Source organism: Ursus arctos, unplaced genomic scaffold (assembly GCF_023065955.2).
Source record: "Ursus arctos isolate Adak ecotype North America unplaced genomic scaffold, UrsArc2.0 scaffold_13, whole genome shotgun sequence".
Lineage (NCBI taxonomy): Eukaryota > Metazoa > Chordata > Mammalia > Carnivora > Ursidae > Ursus > Ursus arctos.
Window position 1 is genome coordinate 47,833,921 of NW_026622797.1, and position 19,093 is coordinate 47,853,013.

General features: G+C 44.9%; 1 protein-coding gene across 5 annotated transcripts in view; it reads left to right on the plus strand.

Moving 5' to 3' along the window:
- Positions 1-1,000: 1,000 nt before the first annotated feature.
- Positions 1,001-19,093, plus strand: part of FYN (FYN proto-oncogene, Src family tyrosine kinase) — a 206,164-nt gene continuing 188,071 nt past the window's right edge. For all 5 annotated transcript variants that reach the window (XM_044388806.3, XM_026511620.4, XM_026511623.4 and 2 more), the window contains exon 1: positions 1,001-1,091. The gene's annotated coding sequence lies outside the window, so the exon portion shown is untranslated. The remainder of the gene's footprint in view (positions 1,092-19,093) is intronic.

A 19,093-nucleotide genomic window follows, 5' to 3' on the forward strand; every position in this document is an offset into this window, starting at 1 on the left:
TCCTCCTTCCCCTTCCTCCTCCTTCTTCTTATTATTAATATTAATTGTGCGTTTCCAGGGTTCTCCTGGTTTTTCCAAGTTTCTGTAATGGAATTCTACCTTGCTCCGCACTCTTCAATTTGATCAGCGAAAACGTTTTCACCACCTAACACTTTCCCAATTTACCCTCCCACCTTCAAATGAAAAGACACCAGAAAGGCAAGATAGCCATTTCTCAAGGCAGGTTCCCATGGTTTTGGGGGAATGGCAGATGCCTTTCTGCAGTGGCAGCTGCAACCTTCCGCAAGGCAGAAACTGCAGCTCACACTCTCCCCTTCTTCCCCCGCCCAAACCCACTACCTCGCAAGTCCACACAATCCTTAAAAGCACACACATAACTCCTCCAACCTCGCATCCCCTCTCGCAACCCACACGGCACGCACGCCAGGATGCCTGCTGCCACAGTAACGCTCAACCCACTCGGTGGCCCCACCCCTTTCAGCCCCGCCCCCGCCCCAGACACCAATGGTCGCCGCTCGCTGCTCCCGACGGGTGCGTTGATAGGGCAGTGGGGCCTGCCACTCTCAGCGTGCGACCCGCCCCGTCCTCACTCGGGGCTGGGGCTGGAGGGGCCGGAGCATCAGCGTGAGTAGCTGCGAGCAGCCGCGGCGGCGGCGGCGCGTTGTTGCAGTTGCGCCATCTGTCAGGAGCGGAGCCGGCGGGGAGGGGGCTGCCGCGGGAGAGGAGGAGGGGTCGTCGTGACCGAAGGCCGCCGAGACCCGCCCGCCGGCCGGCCGCAAAAGCAGAGGCAGGGGGCCCTCCGAGCCGCGCGTCCTCTTCCGTCCGGGCGCGCCGCGCTTCAGCCAGCGCACCGAGAGCTCTCCGGGCGCACACAAAGCCGCCGCCCGCGCCGCACCGCCCGGCGGCCGCCGTCCGCGCCAGGGAGGGATCCGGCCGCCGGGCCGGGGACACCAGGCGCCGCCCCCTCGGCGCTCTCGAAGGCCCACCGGCTCCCGGGCCCGCCGAGGAGCCACCGGAGCCGCCTCGGCTGCGCCGGAGGAGGGCGGGGAGAAGACCATGTGAATGGGCTCCGGAGCCTGAGCGCCGCGCAGGTAAGCGGCCGGGGATGCGCCGCGGGAGGGCCATGGTGATGCTGCGGAGACGCCGGCCACCGGCGCCCCCGCGCTGCGCCGCCTCCGCCGCGGGGCCCCGCGCTGCAGTCTCCCTGCCGCCGCCGCCTCCGGGGCGCCCCGCGGGGCTACTGGGGAGTTGGCCCCGCTCGGAGTCTTCCCGCGGGTGCGCGGGAGGACACCTCTGCGGGGTGCGGCCCTGAGGTAGCGCGAGGATGGGGGCCCATTTCCTCGCTGCGAGCGGGCGCGGGGTGAGAATAGGAATTGGCTGGGGGGCGAGGCTGGCCCAGACTCCACCCTCGCCCTCCTTTCGGGGGCCCCCCGCGGGGACTTGGTCTGTGTGTGTTGTTTTAATGTCAGGGATGATGTAATCACTTAATAATTGATGCCCCGTGCTGCTTCTCTCCCCACCCCATCCCACCCCACCCCACCCCACCCCTGCCCCACTCCTCCACCTCTCGGCCTCCTCCTGCGGTCGTCGCTTTCCTCAGCGCATCCTCCTGCCTATTTCTGGCACCTCCCTAGCACTTCCCCCATCCTCCCCTTCACTCTTCCTGTGCCACCACCCACCCAACCTTCGCCTGTCCCCCGTGCTGGAGCCTTCGCTCTTCTTCCTCTGCCTCCCCACCCCTTCTGCTCCCTCAGGCTCCTTTCTCCTCCCTTCCCTGCTCGCTGGATTTCCTCTCTACTTCCCCAGATCGATGTCTGTTTTTGTTTGGTCGCCTCCCCTCTCTTATCTCTGCGGCCACAGGCGGAGGGGACTGGGCCAGAAAGAGGCCACCGAGGTTGGGCCCAGGCGGAGATTTGCTGGGACTCAGTGAGAAGAGGGATAATAAAATCACCCTTCTTGCCCCTCCTCCCTTAATAAATCACACAGACTCGCCGGGTGTGTGTGTGTGTGTGACACAAAGAGCCCTTTCAGTGCACGGAGAGGAGACGCACAAAGTACCCAAGGATGGGCACGATGATTCTTATTTCTCTTCACTGGGGCTTCCCTTTCTCTCAGATAAAGCGGTTGATTTTCTCTCTGAGAGTCTTTCCTGCCACATTTACCAAAAAATAAAAGGCCCCAGATGCTTCAGGGTGGCAGGTGCTGTCATTTTGCTGTATTCATGGACCCAGTAGTGTTGACTGGCAGCTGCAGTATTTCTTAGATTTAAGGGGGAAATGATTCCAGCAGTCTTAAGAGTTGCTTTACTGTCAAGGTAGCCCTCCTCTGCCTTGTTTTAACCTCTTCTCTTTTGGGGCTAGGTACTAAAGAGCTGGGGTAGGATAAATTGGTGTGGGGGCAGAAGAATTTTGCTTCTGAATCAGATAATTAAATTGGTGTTTGATAAGAGTGAGGCAGCCAGACTTCTTCTCTGAAGTCTAAGAAGTGCTGAAGTCTTGAAATGAAATTTTGTCTGCCCCGTGGCGGTGTTTTACCTTTATATTTAAACAAGTTTCTGGGGGCATAAAAACCAGCCTAAATTGGATTTGGAAGACCACTGGAGACCGTGTCTCTTCCCTGCTTTAGGGTAGCCTCCAAACACCCACATCCTTCCTCTCACCACCAAGAATGGCAATACTTTCCACCCTTTGTGCTCTTTCTCTTGAGTCCCGGTCCCATGGGTACTATGCTTGCAGATGAAGGGACTCACAGACTTTTGGAGGAAGTGGTTTGTTAACTATCTCAGGTTTGGGGGTACTTAACTACAAGCAAAGGATGTAGAGAATCTTTTGACAGAACTTTGAACCATCTGTTTGGTGTTCCTCTTAAAGAGGAAATGTTAATGTAAATCTAGAGGCTTAATGTTCCATTTTGTAAGCCAGTGACTACAACATGCTTAATTGATAATGTGAAAACTTACTTTGAACCCATTTGATTCCTAAGAGCATGGCTCCTGGACGATTGTAATAGATCTGTCTCAAGTTTGTTCTTCAAGAATTTTATTAGAAAAGAGTTATGATTCATTAAAACATTTACTTCTGCACTTTCTAAGGACTTTCATCGTGGAACTTTTTATATTAAAAAAAAAAAAGCAATAGGATTAATGAGTGTACTGTAAAAACAAAGGGTTGTTTGTTTGATGCCAGACCCAGGAAGGAAAGTCAGTGCACAATAAGCTCACACTGTGTTGACCAAGCTGAAGAGACTTAATGATAAGGTTGAATGTGAACAAATGCACACTCTGCTTTCTGTACTTTACTCTGTGTTTGTGCTGGGTCTGGACTCTCCAATTCCATCTGATTTGCTTGGGTTCTATTTAACCTTTAGGGCTCAGCTCAAAAGTCTTTGATGCTTTTTCCATCCTCCCCTCCGAACAAATCACCACACCTCCAATTTTGTTTTCCGACTTCAGCAGCAGGCATTATGTTTGGCATGTCTCTGTTTCCATCATTAGTCGGTCAGCACATTGAGAGAAGGAACCTGGTCTTACTTAATCCTGTTTCAGTAAATGCGAGTTAGGTCTTTGGTATGTGCCAGGCACCTGGATTCATTAAGCTAATGTTAGCAGCTGTAACAAATAGGCCTGCTAAAATATAATGGCTCAAAAGCAATAGATGTTTATTATTCCTCATGAAGTAGTCCCCTTTTTAAATGCCTTGGCCTGGAAATGACACCCATCACTTCTATTCACATCCTGTACACAAAGGCTAGTTATATGGCCACATTAACTGCAGGGGAGCCTGGGAAATATAGGCTAGCCACTTGACTAAGAAAAAAATCAAGAAGAAATGTATTTTGGGCCAGCAGCTTTGCCATATGTTGCCACTCAACAAGGCACAGTCCTTGCCCTCAAGGAGTTTGCAGGCCGGTGAGATTTAAAATATATGGAGACCCAGAGCCTGTACCCATCATTGCTTTTATTCTTTTGATTTCATGAGTTCAGATCTTTTTATATTAAACGTGTTTCAGAAAACTTTGCTTTTGGTCGGTTCAAGTAGCTAGTTCCCACTCAGTGATTACTTTTAATACAGTGATCTTAGGCCTCCAGTGTTGACTTTGATTTGGTTCTTGTACTCCAGGAGCATCTTTCTTGGCCCAGTTTTTTTATTTGATGATTTAAAGACTCCCAAAGTGGCTAGGAGGGTCCTTAGAAATCACAGTTCTACGTCGTCTTAATTGAAAGAGGAAAGTAAGCAGGCTGCAGAGAAGAAATTTCTTGCCTGGGGCCATGCTGATGGGAAGGGGGAGCCCTGGCAGGCCCAGCTCTTGGTCCTGCCTGGGTGGGTCCCCTTCACCACACAGCTGCTCTGACTTGGTGACTGTGAACCCTGCCCTGCGTATTCCATGGAGATTAAGTGAGCTTCCAGATCTCCAGGAGCAGAGCGAACTGCTAGTGTTCTGGATAGTCTCTGTTCTCCACAGGCCTCCAAACTGTTGGAGCAGTGCACTCCATACTATTCATCATACTTGATAATGCACATATTTTTGCAACAGACAGTTCATTATATTCATCTGATCTGCAAACATTAGCCAAGAGTGTTATTGTGTGTGAGGCACTGGGAGATAGGGTCATGAAAATGAATGCTTCTGCTGTCCTTGTTCTTCAGGGGCTCACAGTCCCCTAGAAGAGATAAAAATAAATAAATAATAGCTAACTTTCATTGAGCATTTACCATGTGTCAAGCAGTGTTGAAATTCTAGTCTTAACTGAAACCACATTACATCGTTTTTGTTATCTCCATTTTACGGATGGGAAATTGAAGCAGGGGAGGTTAAGTAACTAACTCGAGATCATAGAGTTATTAGGTGGTAGAGGCACAATTCGGGCCAGTTTGCTTGCAGAGCCCTTGCTCTCAGCCATTATACAATATGCAAAATATTATATACGGATATAATGATATTAATTAAAATGCCAGGAGGGGGGATGACTAAATGCTTTGGAGATTGATACTTCTGGTTGTGAAGTAACTTCGTATTTAAATAAAAAAATAAAGTTAAAAATGGGAAAGCAAAGCATGTTGATAGTGGAAATAATTCTACTCTGTGTGATTTCCGTTTTAAGCTGGGTCGTTCTGTGGGCCACAGACAGGTCTGTATTTGTGAATTGTCCCGTGTATTTACTCATTCAGCAGCATTCATTCCTTGTATCCACCATGCCAGACACTGAACTAGATGCTTCAGGGGCAGAGGTGTGATCCTGCCCCAAGGAACTTACCTGGATAAAGGAAGCCTCTGACCATCGTGATTCTAGGTCCTCACAAGAGCAAGAGAACATATAGAAGGGAGCAGGAACTCTGCAAAGAGGTGGGAAAGTGGGGCAGCCAGGCAGAAAAGGTTGGAGGAGGTGTCTTTGAGATGAAGAGTAGGAGTCAGCTAGGAGAGTGTTGTGTGAAGGTCATTGCCTCAGAAGGAGCAGCCCAGAAGGCCAATGCACAAACCTTTTGGGAAATTACAAGTAGTTCAGAGTAGGTGGGGGTTGTAGAGAGAGGGACAAAGGAAGAAGATGGGGCTAGAGGAAAGATTGAGAATGTTTTTGTAAGTACAGTGGACCTTCGAACAACATGGGTTTGAACTGCACAGTCCACTTACATGCATTTCTTTGATAAATACAGTACAGTATTAGAAATGTATTTTCCTTATAATTTTCTTAACATTTTTCTCCAGCTTACTTTATTGTAAAAATGTAGTATATAATACATATAATGTACAAAATATGTGTTAATCAATACTTTGTTCTCAGCACCCTCAACAGTAGGCTATTAGTAGTTAAGTTTTGGGGAGTCAAAAATTATACACAGATTTTAGACTGAGTGGGGATCGGCTCCCCAACCCCTGCGTTGTTCAAGGGTCAGAATGGCAGAATGCCATGCAAGAGTTGTAAGTGGAAATGATGCTTTGATCTAATTTGTATTTAATAAAAGAGCATCTGGCTACTGTGTGGGCTGTTGACCAGAGACAGACAAGACCGATGCAGGGAAGGTAGTTATGGAAACTCAGATGAGCAATAGATGAAGGAATGGAAGTGGGAATGGAACAAAAAAGAATAAGAGGGGGTGAGACAGTATATGGGGGGGTGGTACAGAAGAGGAGTCCTGAAAAATTAGGTGGAGAGAGACATGCAAACAGATAATACAGTAAGACAAGAGAGGGCAGATGTGTAAAATGATGGCTTTATCATGGACACTTTGGACTTTCAAGTCGAGGTATGTCATAAGCAATTGAATAGATGGGTCTGGAGTGAAGACTGGGACTTAAATGTAAGTATTAGCAGCAAATTAGAAACTGCTTGAAACAACGGATGTGGGCAGTATCACTCAGGGAGTTTGTAGGCAGGGCTGAGGGAGAGCCCAGGAATGGAGGATGGAGAGGAGCCCAGGCCCTGAATGGGAGAGATACAGCCAGAGTATTGAGCAGGCCCAGGGGAGAGAGGTATCCCTAATCCCCAGGAGGGGAGGGTTATGCCCTGGAGATTAAGCAAAGTTAAGAATGAAAAGTGTAGTTTGGTTTAGCACCAAAGATCTCTGAATCTGGCCAGAGCAGTATCAGGGGACTAAGGAGTGGAAGTCTAAAACTCTCCTGCTCCCCAGACCAAGGCAGAAACATGGATCAGAACCGCAGAACATACAACCATAAGGGACGAGAGATCACGTGGTCCAACATGTCTGTTTTACTTAAGAGGAAAACTGAGGCCCAGAGAAGCTAAGTGACTTGTCCACGGTGGCAGAATCACACGTTAAGCCAGGTGTCCACCCTTCAGCCCCGGTGAGGGATGTGGTCAAGAGCATGGACTGGGGTGTGCTCCTGGTTCCCTTTCCAGCTGTGTGAACTGGGCCAAGTTACCTAAACGCTCTGTGCCTCCCTTTTTTCACCTTTAAACTGGAGATAATCGTTCCTACCTCAAAGCTTTGCTGTAAGGAATCAGTGAGATAATAAACGTAGAGCACTCAGAACAGTGCCCCACACATGGGAAAAGCTGTGAGTTTGCTGCTGCTGCTGTTTCGTGTGTGCGCCCATGTGTACACACATGTAACATATACATACAACATATATATCCCTGTATTCCTGTATCCCTGATGTATTGTCTGCATAAAAGGAAACTGCGTATTTTAGAAAGAGATTTGGGTGATGTCAGGTCTGGGTCAAGAATTACTGGAAAGGTGGGAAAGTTTATATAGTATGATTGAAAACAGCATATTTAGCAAGTTTTCTTGAGAAATGCAGCAACTTTTTTATTTTTGAGAATAGAAAACATAAAAGCTCTTTGAAATTAGCCCAATGAAAGGATTTCTTGGTTTTAGCCAGATAACCAGAATTTTAACCTATTTATAATGTAAATCCCTTGAGTTTGGCTTCGGAATGTCATCATGCTTCCTGAAGGTAGAGACTACAGAGTAGGGGGAGAAAACATGAGTATGACTTCCATGCACTGGCTTCTTCTGAAAAAAGGGTGATTCAGATTATTTAGAGAAATATCTCCCCCCCCCCTCAGTGTTTCTAGTTGAGCAAATCTAATTTTTAGCTGCTAAAACACGTGAGTAGCCTGAACCGTATTACCAGAATGGACTTGGGGGACATACAGTACAGACAGCCTAGGCGTAAGTGGCACTCTGGACTTGATTAGAACACAGTAATCCTAGAAGGATATAAATTGAACTGGATTTATGGTCTAATAAAAACGTGGGAAGAAAAGATAATGCTTACTGACTCATGAAACTTTAACAACGTTTGTAAGGCTCTGAGTTGTCGTAATGTTTGGATGAGAGCGTTTTCCCATTTGTCTCAGGGCTTCCAGGATGACCCGCAGGAGGCCTCACTCTGGATGTGAAGCTGACTTGGGTCCTTCCTGGATGTTTTTAGGAAACAGAGATCATCACATATTTCAGCCCTTGTAGACCTGTGACCGCAAGCAGCACCTTGTTGGTTTGGACAAATATGTATTGAACATCTATTAACTATAAATTTGGGGGAGAAAAATATAGAGTATGGGAAGGTCTTAGCCCATTGCTTATTTCGATTCGTAAGGCTTTTTCTGAGGGCTACTTATTTCTGGCCTTGTGATGATGTAAAAAAGCATGTAGCACACCACAGCTACTCACCCCTCCTTAAATACACCATAAAAATAATAATACCTACCACTTTTATTGCACCCCAGAGGCCTTGTTAAGTGCAGTAATTTACTTAAATTATAACAACTCTGTGAGGCAGGTGTTATTATCCCCATCGATCAAATGGGAAGACTGAGGCTCAGAAAGGTAAAGTAACTTGCACATTGTCACACAGCTAATTACTAGAGAAGCCAGGTCTGTCTGGCTCCTAAGCTCATGCCTGCTTTTGCTCCAAAGCTGTGGTTCCTCATTCCCTGCCTGCTTTCTAATGTCCTTGCTTTCGCTTTGCAGTTGCTTCTGTGTTAAGTGTTGGAGGATATAAAGACACCTTCACCCCCTAGTGGAAACCTCACTCCTTCATTGCTCCATTCAAGACTTACCTTCTGGGAAGCCCCCTCTTTGGTCCTCTCTCTGGGCCCCCATGACACTTGGTTACCACCTCATCGTCACCCTCATCCCAGTCTGACTTACAAAGCAAAATGGTGTCAGCTGGGTGAGAGAATGGGGGGATACTGGTCTTTTTCATTGACTTGTGAGCTCTTTGGAAGTCAGGGACTATATCAGATTCATGGTTGATTGGCCAGCACAACACCCAGCATTATTCTATGATGTACTATTATTACTATTCCAATTTAACAGGGGGAAACTGATGTATAGGAGGTGATTTAGTCAGGCTCACACAACTAGTCAGCAGCAGAGCTGGAATCTGAATCCAAGCAGTCAGTCTGACTCTAGAATCTATGCTCCTAACACTAAATTTATTCCATCTCTCAAATGAGATCGTAAATTGTAAGGATGGAGACCGTGCATATCACCTCCTAGCCCAGTGCCTTCACAGTCCACACCCAGTAAACATCAGCCCTCTTGTTCTTCCATGCACCCTGGCAGGACAACAAACAGAATATATTGAACTAGGTCTTAGCTCATAATAATAATAAGGAGAGAACTTCAGGGTCATGGTTATGAATATTCTCTGAAGATCTTATAGAGTGCATATTCCCAGGCCCTCTTCTGACTCAGTAGGTCTGGGGCAGGCAGGGTTGAACACCGAAATCTCTTCTGGAAATGAGAACGGCAGTGGGGATGGACCCATCAGGGAGGTAGCTTCTGAAAGACAAGGGATGAAGCAAGCATAGCGAGTCTCAGCCACATGCATGAGAGCAGGCCGTGAAGTGGTAGAAAATCATCAATCAGCCAGAGCCAGAGCAAGCAGCCTCCCAGGGGAGGCTGGGGATCAGAAATCAATCACAGGAAGACCACTTACTTTGTATTTTTAAGATTCGTAAGTACCTGCTTCTTTTGAATGTGCTGGTGGGATTTTATCTGATGAATTTAAACACTTTCATTTTTTTCAGAGCTTCCATCTTTGAGGTTCCCAAAAATAGTAGGCTTTTCATGGAGTTGTATAAGGATTCCATCTGCTTTATACCAAAAAGTAGGGCTTTAATGGAAAATTAAAAATGAGCCAGATCGCCTTTCCTACAACAAAGCCCAGGGCACTTTTCCCAATCCTTTCTTCTTTTAATCCTCAGAAAAAGTTACTGAATTTGTATTTCTATGAGGTCCTCCCACCTTCCAATTTAAATTCTACTGAAAAAGCAAATAAACACAAGTTTCTTCATTTCCACACATTGTCATGTCTATTTAAAAGCAATAATGGTTTCAAATATTGTCACTTGTGAAATTTGATTTTCATTTCAATTTTCATTTTATTCCAGAACCGTGTGATGTGTTGCCTGTAACTAGGCACGTGCACACAAGGCTACTCGAAAAGTGGCGATTTCTGTTAAAGGTTTCTCTTATTTGCTCCCAGAATTTGGAGACTTTCACCTTTCATTGTGGAGTTTATTGTCCCAATGTATAAATAAAAACAGAGCACCTCATTGTTTTCAGATGTAACAGCTGAGTTATCAAAGAACGCTAACATTCTGTCATTGTCTATCTCTTATCATCATCTCTTACTTGAAAATGTCAGTTGTGTGGCTGTCCTTTATATACACCTTTGCCCGATCTATATTCTCTTAATATGTTATGTCCTTCAGCCTTTCCCATGGTTTGCAGATCACAGCTGCAGTTGCTTCACTCCTGTACCTTCTAAATTGAGGGAGGAGATGTCGATCCATGTAAAATGGATGTGCTGGCTGATGTAGACACTGGTGCTCTTGCCTCGGCCCTTTACTAACAGCCCAGTGAGTAAGAGAAAGGCCACATTCCATAGGCTGGCATTCAATGCCTTCCACCATCTCCACATCCTTGGTCATACCTGGCTCACTTCATTCACCACTACACTAACACTTGATTAGCCAGATGTCAGTCTACTCTCTCATTAATATTAAGTATGTGTTCTGACCTTTGTTTTCCTTTCTGGAATCCCCTAATCCTTCTTTCCCCTCAGAATTCTACCCATTTTTCAAGGCCCAGCTGGAATCCCAGCTCTGGGAGGATTCCCCTAATCTCCTCATCCTTTCGAATTGAACATTCGTGAGCAACTGTCTCCTAATAAATGATGCATTATGTTGTTAAATTCTCATATGAGGAATCCAAGGTGCAGAGAAATTCTGTGACTTGCCCAAGGTCCAATAATTTAGTTTAGACTGGAATCCAGGTCTTCGAGAAATCTATGTATATGGGTTCTGTTTTCTCAAGAGACTGTTGGCCCCATGTGTGCAAAAATATTGTTTGCTGCCTGTCCCCCCTTTTTGTCCCTCTATACCATGTAGCACAATGTCATTCATAGTGCAGATACTCAGTGGGTGGTTATTCAGATAGGCCCTGGATCAGGGCACTGGAATATGTAGCTGGTTTCCCAGCCATCTATGGGGCTAGGCTAGCATCTCCTTGGACATTGAGCTTCTGTAATTTCTGATGGCACCAGATTGACTCTTTGCCAACGCACGTGGTTTAGGGTCAGTGATTGTCCCAGACTGTCTCAGGAACCACCATTGTATTTTTAAGAATGGTATGTGTTTAGAGATCTTTTTCTTATAATCTTGAACTTTTTGTTAAAAATTTAGAATGGTCAGAGAAGGGGGAGCTGTGCCTGGGTGGCTCAGTCGGTTAAGTGTCCAACTCTTGATTTTGACTCAAGTCACGATCTCAGGGTTATGGGATCAAGCCCTGCATCAGGCTCTGCACTCAGGAGGGAGTCTGCTGGAGATTCTCTCTCCCTCTGCACTTCTCTCCCCACTGCCCCCCCCCCACCCATGTGCACACTTGCTCGCTCTTGCTCTCTCTCACACACACACACACAAATATTTTTTTTAAAAATTTAGAGTGGGCAGGGAAATAGTTACTTCTTTGTCCTCTGCTGTTAGGCTTTCACCAATAAGATTTTCACCAAAATCATAGGGATTTACCAGTGGTGCAATGACATCCAAGACCATGGGAAATGCAGACTGTTTCAATACCAGGAGGAACCTGGGAGAATACAGTAGTGGATGGTGGAAGTGGGATGAATGCAGAGTGGCTACCAGTGTTGTGCCTGGAAGTCTGTGAGGACTAGTGAAGGTCGGTGCCCACCCATTTCCACACCTCTCAAAGCAGCATTTACCTGAGTCCTTCAGCCACATGACTGTGGCTGTGGGAGTGCCTTCCTCTCCGTGTGTCAATTTTGTTCACTTGGTAGTGTCACCATCTGAAGAATCTCCCTAGTAGGGGAGGAAGTTTCCATAGACTTAATGTCCTACAAAGTAATGACTAACACTGTATCCTAACCAGAGCCTCTATATATCCTTCAAAAGAATGACTAAAAATAAACCTTATAAAACGTTTTCCATGGTTAGGGTCATTACTTGAGTCATTTTTGTAACAAAATGCACAACAGCACAACAGTCAATGTTTGTCAGCCACTTATTAAGAGTCTTCTCAGCTACCTGTGAAAAGTTCTCTGTGATTCCTCTTTAATGTGTCCCCCTGCCTAGCCCTCACCTGGATGCCAGCTTTAATGTATCTGAGGGATGGAGAACAATAAGAACACGTTCCATGGATATAGACCAACTGCCGCAGCCATGAGGGGAAAGGGGAGGGACCTGGTGCTCCACTGTTGTTTGAAATGCCATTATGGTCTTTGGAAAGTGGTAGTGAACGTTTTTTCCTTCCTTAACCATACATAGTTGATGATTTGAGCATACCCTCCACCCCCACTACCACACAACCACCTCCTTAAATGTGGGAGATCACATGTCACTGTCGAAATGCACTTTCTTCTTAGCTGGCATGTAATGTCACCACTTCATGTATTTATCTAATTTGTTCATATTCAGTCACTTTTGTACGTGGCATCGTCAATGTTGTCCATTTTCAATAGCATGCTTCCAGAAGGCTGAAAGCCCACCTCATTTAATTTGCTTTGTGCTGTCTAGTACTACACTGAGCTGAGTGTTTATTAAATGCTTGCTGATCGTGATTCTAAGCTGCCAAGCTGGGAGGTCTTACAAATGTTTCCCGTACTTCTGGCTTGAGATGCATCTTGAATAAATGTTCTTCTTGTACGTGGTGCATTAGGTCCTCTGCATTGGTAGATCCTCAGAGTCATGTTTAGAATCCGGATTTTGGTTGCACAGTGTTTTAGGTTCCACCTTATGTTCTACCTCCTTGGGTGAAAATGCAGTGATGCCAACTTCTAATCCTGTCTGCAAATTAGGGCCAAAGCATAGGTAGATAGTGTGCCATACCACACCCTTCTTGTCATGTAAGTGTGGTTGCCCATATAATTCCCACTGTCCTATAGTCATTGTTCAACAGATTCTTGATTTCAGACTGAGAGTTGGAGGTAGTTCTCTAAGAGGCCAAGAATTGCTCAGTGAAGGCCAGTGATGTGTGGCTGGGAAGCTCCTAGAAGGACTGCAGTATAATGAGCAGAGCCAGATGTGTCTGTAGGTGCCAGTAGTTCCAGGGAAGTTCTGGTTAGTTTATACCTAAGTGTGATACAAGAAGGATTGGCGCTTGGAGAACTGCAGCCCCAAACATTCTTTGACTGTACCTTGACTCAAGTATGGCATATGAGGAAGAGCCCAGCGTGGGAAGTTAAGAGTCCCTGATCTAGGGTGTCCAAGGCAAACTCTACTGCCTTCCCTGATCTCCTGTCCCTAGCTGTGACAGAGGTTTGTAGGGGATGAAGTACCCTGGCCTCCACTCCCACAAGAATGTTCCCATGCACTGGAGATTCAGAACTGCCACGTGGGAACAGCCCCGCTATGTGCTCCCCACCAGGACACCCAGCTGGGCTTTCAGAACCTCCTACATGAGCTAGAACACACAGAAATGATCCACTAATGAGGGTCATGTTGGTGAGACTGGAGAGAGAGGGGATAATGGATCAGCAAAGAGTTGGCAGGGGCAAGATCATGATGGGTATAGAAGGGGCCCTTGTATGTCTTCTGTGGCTGCAACAAATTACCCCAAACTGGTGACTTAAAACAACAGGAAAAATTTCTGTTGTAGTTCTGGAGTCCAAAAGTCTGGAAATTAAAGTGTCACTGGAGTTGGCTCTTTCTGGAGGCTCTGTGGGAGATTCTGTTCCATGCCTCTTTCCTAGCTTCTGGTGGCTGCCGGCAGTCCTTAGCGTCCCTTGGCTATTAGACCCATCACTACAATTTCTGCCTCCAATACACATGCAGTTCTCCTCTGAGTGTCTTTGCATGACCTTCTCCTCTTATAAGGATGCTTGTCACTGGATTTAGGGGCCAACCTAATCCAAGATGATCTCATCTTAAGATCCTTAATTATATCTTCAGAGACCCTTTTTTCCCAATGAGGTCATATTCATAGATTCCAGATGGGCATATTTAATAATGGGAAGGGGGCCACTTTTCAACCCACTATAGCTCTCAAAGGGATAAAAATTAGCAGTAACTTGGAATGAGAAAGAACACATGGAAAGGTCTTTGCAAGTTTGAATGCCCACTGAGGGGAAAGCACAGTATTTTACATGTGTGATTCTAACTATTACTGCAAGGATAAAGATACTGACACATGGAGTATCTTGAAGCTTTTCAGTAAAATTGGAGGTTGAGCCATCATCCAAGGTTGGAAAGCTTGAATATGGGAGAGGGGTTTGGAGAATCTAGAAAAAGTCCAAACAGCCATGAAAATATAGGGTAACATATAGTTAATAGGTGGATAAAAAGTATTACAGAGAGGGTGCCTGGCTGGCTTGGTCGGTGGAGCATGTGATTTTTTGTCTTGGGGTTGTGGGTTCGAGCCCCATGCTAGGTGTAGAGATTACTTAAAAATAAAATCTTTTTTAAAAAAAGAAAAGTATTACAGAGAAACAGTGAGGCCACATTGGAATTTGTAGGTCTTTTTAATAGTTTCCTTTAGGCCAGTTTTGTGATTTTTGCCTGGTAGTACTTGTTACTTTGGAATGGAAAATCTGACCTTGTGGTGACCTAGAGTTGAGAATCGATTTGAACAGTCAAGTGAGAAGGGTGTTCTAAGAGACTGAAGAAAATATTAGTTGAATCAGCTGCAAGTAGGATTCAGGCTGGATAGGGGAGCAAGCTAGAATTGGGATAGTAGGTACAGTAAGGAAGGGTCTGAGGTTTTAGGGATGTGATGAGTGAACACAGCAGGTATGGTGAAGGGGAAACAAAGGCAGGAAGGCCTTAGGAAGAGGAAATCAAGGGAGTGAAGAGTTCCAAAATGATGCTGAACGAGGGTGGCTTCTTGTTGAGTGGATCTCCGCTCAACTGTAGAAGAGCGATTAAGGACATTACGTATAAATACTTCAAGAAACCAAAAGCCATAGACCTCTTTTGCCCTTGGTTCAAATACGTGTGTAGTTGACCCTTGAACAACACAAAGGTTAGGGATTCTGACCCTTGGGCAGTCGAAAATCCATGTATAACTTTTGACTTACCAAAAACGCAACTGTTAGTAGCTGTCTGTTGACTGGAAGTCTTAATGATCGTCAGTAAGTCAGTTAACATATTTTGTGTGTTATATGTGTAATATACCATACTCTTACAATAAAGTAAGCTAGAGAAAATATTAAGAAAATCAACCATAAGAGAAAATACATTTATTGTACAGTATTTATAAAAAAAAATCCATGTATAAATAGACCTATACAGTTCAATCCCATGTTGTTCAAGGGTTGACTATAAATTATGTCTTCTAGAAGAATGACTTGTCAGTATGTTGCACTTTTTAAAAAATCCTAAATGATGGGGCGCCTGGCCGGCTCAGTCAGCAGAGCATGCAATTCTTGATCTTGGGGTCGTGAGTTCTAGCCCCACATTGGGTGTAGAATTCACTTTTTAAAAAATTTAAAAACTCTGGAGGACTGTTCTGGGATCTCTGAAACTTTGCATTATGAGGAGCTGTTTTAGTGGTGATAATATCTTAAACTAGTATTCAATTTACTTTCCCTTCCTTCTAATTCTTGTTGCCCTGGGAGTCTCCCCCATTGAGGCTAATGATTCCATTACTTCAGGGGGAGGACAGAATATTGTCTAGGACAAAGAAGACGTTGTTCAGCTTTTGACTTTCAAAACAGGCCCTTGAAGCATGTTTCAGAGACCAGAGCTAGCCCAGGCCTTCACTCAAAAGAGACAGGCTTTGTTAGAAGAAAAATGATTGTGGATTCCAAGGAGGCAGATCTCAGAAGGCCTGGCATATATTGTACAGTAAGCCATGCAGGAAGGAGGAAATACCTTCCTGAGACGGAGCATGGAGCCTTTAGAGATTAGAGGAGATTAGAGAGAAATGAATGGTTCTCCGAGATCCCCCACTTCAGGAGGGTGGAGGAGAATCTGCCTCTTGTCTGGAACCCTGGAAGGAAACCACCTGCAGTGTGCTCTGCAGTGGGGCATGTGTATGCAGAAACAAGCCCTGAAGTGCTGTCCCCTCCCGGTTCCCCAAAGCCTGCATGTGGCATAGGAGAGATCCCAAGCCCTGCAGGCCCTTTCAGGCACATGTGGAGGAGCAGAGGGAGAGTGGGAGAGGCTTGGAGGCAGAGTGAAGGAGGCACAGAATGAACTATGCAGTCTCACTCCTAGAGACTGGTTGGGTTCGATCTACCAGTCACATGAGCGGATCAGCAAAACCAGGCCAACACCCAAAGACAAAGGGACAAAACATCCCAGGAGGCCACTGAGGGCGTGGAGGGCAGCGCCTGGACTAGGCCCTCACCCATCCTGTGGTGGTCTGTCATCTAACCAAGGGGGATGGAGGTACAGGGGGTGGGAAGGTGCACGGAGAAGGGCAAGGGCAAGGAACATAGCCCCGGAGACAAAGTTTGAGGTAGGTTTAACTTGACTAATTGTGCTGAGGCAACTAAAAATTTTAAATCTGGAGAGATTAAGTTATCTTGAAGTGGCAAGATTGTTTTTTCTGCCATAATGAGAAATGCAATGGTATGATCAAATTGAATTCAACTATGGAGAAACGAAGTAACGTTGTTTAAAAATTTATTTATTGGGTGCCTGGGTGGTTCATTCAGTTAAGTGTCTGTCTTTGGCTCAGGTCATGATCCGTGGACCCTGGGATCAAGCCCTACGTTGGGGGGGGGGGGGTCCCTGCTCAGCGGGGAGCCTGCTTCTCCTTCTCCCTCTGCTTGCTGCTCCCCCTGCTTGTGCACGTGCGCGCTCCCTCTCTCTCTCTCTCTCTCTCTGTGTCAAATAAATAAATAAAATCTTTTTAAAAACTTTGTTTATGCAAGCTCTATGCCCAACGTGGGGCTTGAACTCATAACCCTGAGATCAAGAGTCACATGGTCTACTGACTGAGCCAGCCAGGTGCCCCTGAAGTAACATTTTTGTTTACAGTTGTGTATTAGGTGTAAATTTCAATCCTGCCACAGTGTCTGAGCTGTATTTTGTCTTGATGATGGTAACAATGGTGGCAGCGTATTCACTTGCTCATATTCTTATAGTACGCTTGTTCTTTTGAGGAAGTCATGTCTTAGTATAGTTGTACTAGGTTCCTTTTGGGCAAGAAGTGGGAAGATCTGCCCTCTTGAGGAGCAGAGTTGTGTACCAGATATTCCAAAGTGAAGTGGGGACTCGGGGGCTTCCCATTGTTTAGCTTGTGGCAATTGTTCCATGTGCCCTGAAAGGAAGGACTTCAGTTGCCATGGGGCCTCAGGTCAGTGGAAAGTATTAGAATTTCAGGCCTTTCATTAATGAGTTTACTGTGATGCTGGAGACTAGGATAGAATTTTTACTGGGTGTGATCCTTCAGTTCCACATTTTAAAGGTATCGGTGAATACTCGAGGTTATAGTCTGACTGTAAGAGAAGAAGCTCTTCGTTTTTGTTTGGTCCTCACGTGCTAAATAAAGAATGAGTTTATGAAGGGATTCATTTTCAAGTATAATTCATAAGTAGTTACCAGAACACTAAATGAGAGAGGGGGAAACAAACCAGTTAGCTCTTTTTAATTATGTTTCATCTCTCTTTGACATTCATACAAGGATGATGCTGCGTTTAAGAAGATGTTTTAAAACCTGCTGTTTCTTGAAATGCCTAGTAATTTGGGAAGGGAAATCTTCAGTCTTTTTTTTTTATGTCTTGCTTTAAAAAGTGTAGGTTTGGTGATGTGGTGAGGATACTGCTTATGTATTTTTCACTAGAAAATTACTGTGACGCTTTGAGCATATCTTCTCAAAACATAAATGCATCTCATATTTTCCCACATCTGTCAGTGGGAGCCAAGAGAGCTAGAAATGTGGGATCATGACAATATCGAGAGGAGTCACTGAAATAATAATACAGAATTTTAAAAAGTTGATTTATTAACTGACATCATTTCAATAATATTTTGGATCTTGGAAATAGTTCTAGTAAAAATCTCAAAAATAAAATTTCTAAAAATTAAAAACATGTCCATATACATTAGAGAAAAAAAAAACAAACCTTTTTATACTGATTAAGCATTTAAAAGAACCTAAGACCATAATTATTTGGGAGCATATATTCACTCTAGTCAGTTTTTAGCCATATGTCTCTAATATCCATGTCATATATTTTTTTATGAAGAATGAATGTTTTAAATTTTCTCATAGATTTGCTTGCAGTCTCCTTCAAAGTTGTGTCTTATAGTCAGTATTTGAAATTGTCGCTGTCTTCACTTGGCATTTATGTATACATCAAAATATTTTTCACTGAGAAAATAGTTCTTTCTACGGATGCAAATAAGCTCAGAGCAAATTCTGCTAAATGGAGGCTTTTCTCAGACTAATTTTTTCACGTAGAAATGTGTTAATATTTTAGCCCAAATATTTTCACCCCCATTTTACCCCCATTCTGGATTTTTATCATTAATAAATATTTTTACAGGGGTGCCTGGGTGGCTCAGTTGATTGTCTGACTCTTGATTTTAGCTCGGGTCGTGATCTCAGGGTCGTGAGATCAAGCCCCAACTGCGGTCTGCACTCAGTGGGAAGTCTGCTTGAGATCCTGTCCCTCTCCCTCTGCCCTCCTCTTGCTTTCACTCACACACACACTCTCTCTTTCTCAAATAAATAGATCTTTAGAAAAATAAATATTTTTACAAAACTCATGAAAATAAAATCCACTGTGGTCCCTTTGAATGGCTTATCACATTTAGATGACGCAAATCATAGATCTTCGTAATTTCACTGCATTCCGGTTCATAATATCAGTGTATCCAATTAAAATTAGGAGCACCATCAAAAGATCACCTCAAGTCGAGTTCCTTCAAAACATCATAAAATAATTTCAGAATTAAATCTTGGACACTGCGTTTAGTTCCTCCTTTGCTTTGTTGGGATAAATTTCAGCATCTTCCTTTTGCAAGCCCTGTTTTCAAGAACTGCAATTGGCTAAAGGCTTCAAAAGCTGAAATGTTTCGGTGCTTCACTCACTGCTTTGATGAGAGACTTCCAGCTGTTTTGGAACAGAACGCACCCAGACTTTACAGGTTCATCATCGTACCATTAGGAAACAACTAGGTTGATGTAGAGAGTCGTTTCTCAAACATTTCTAG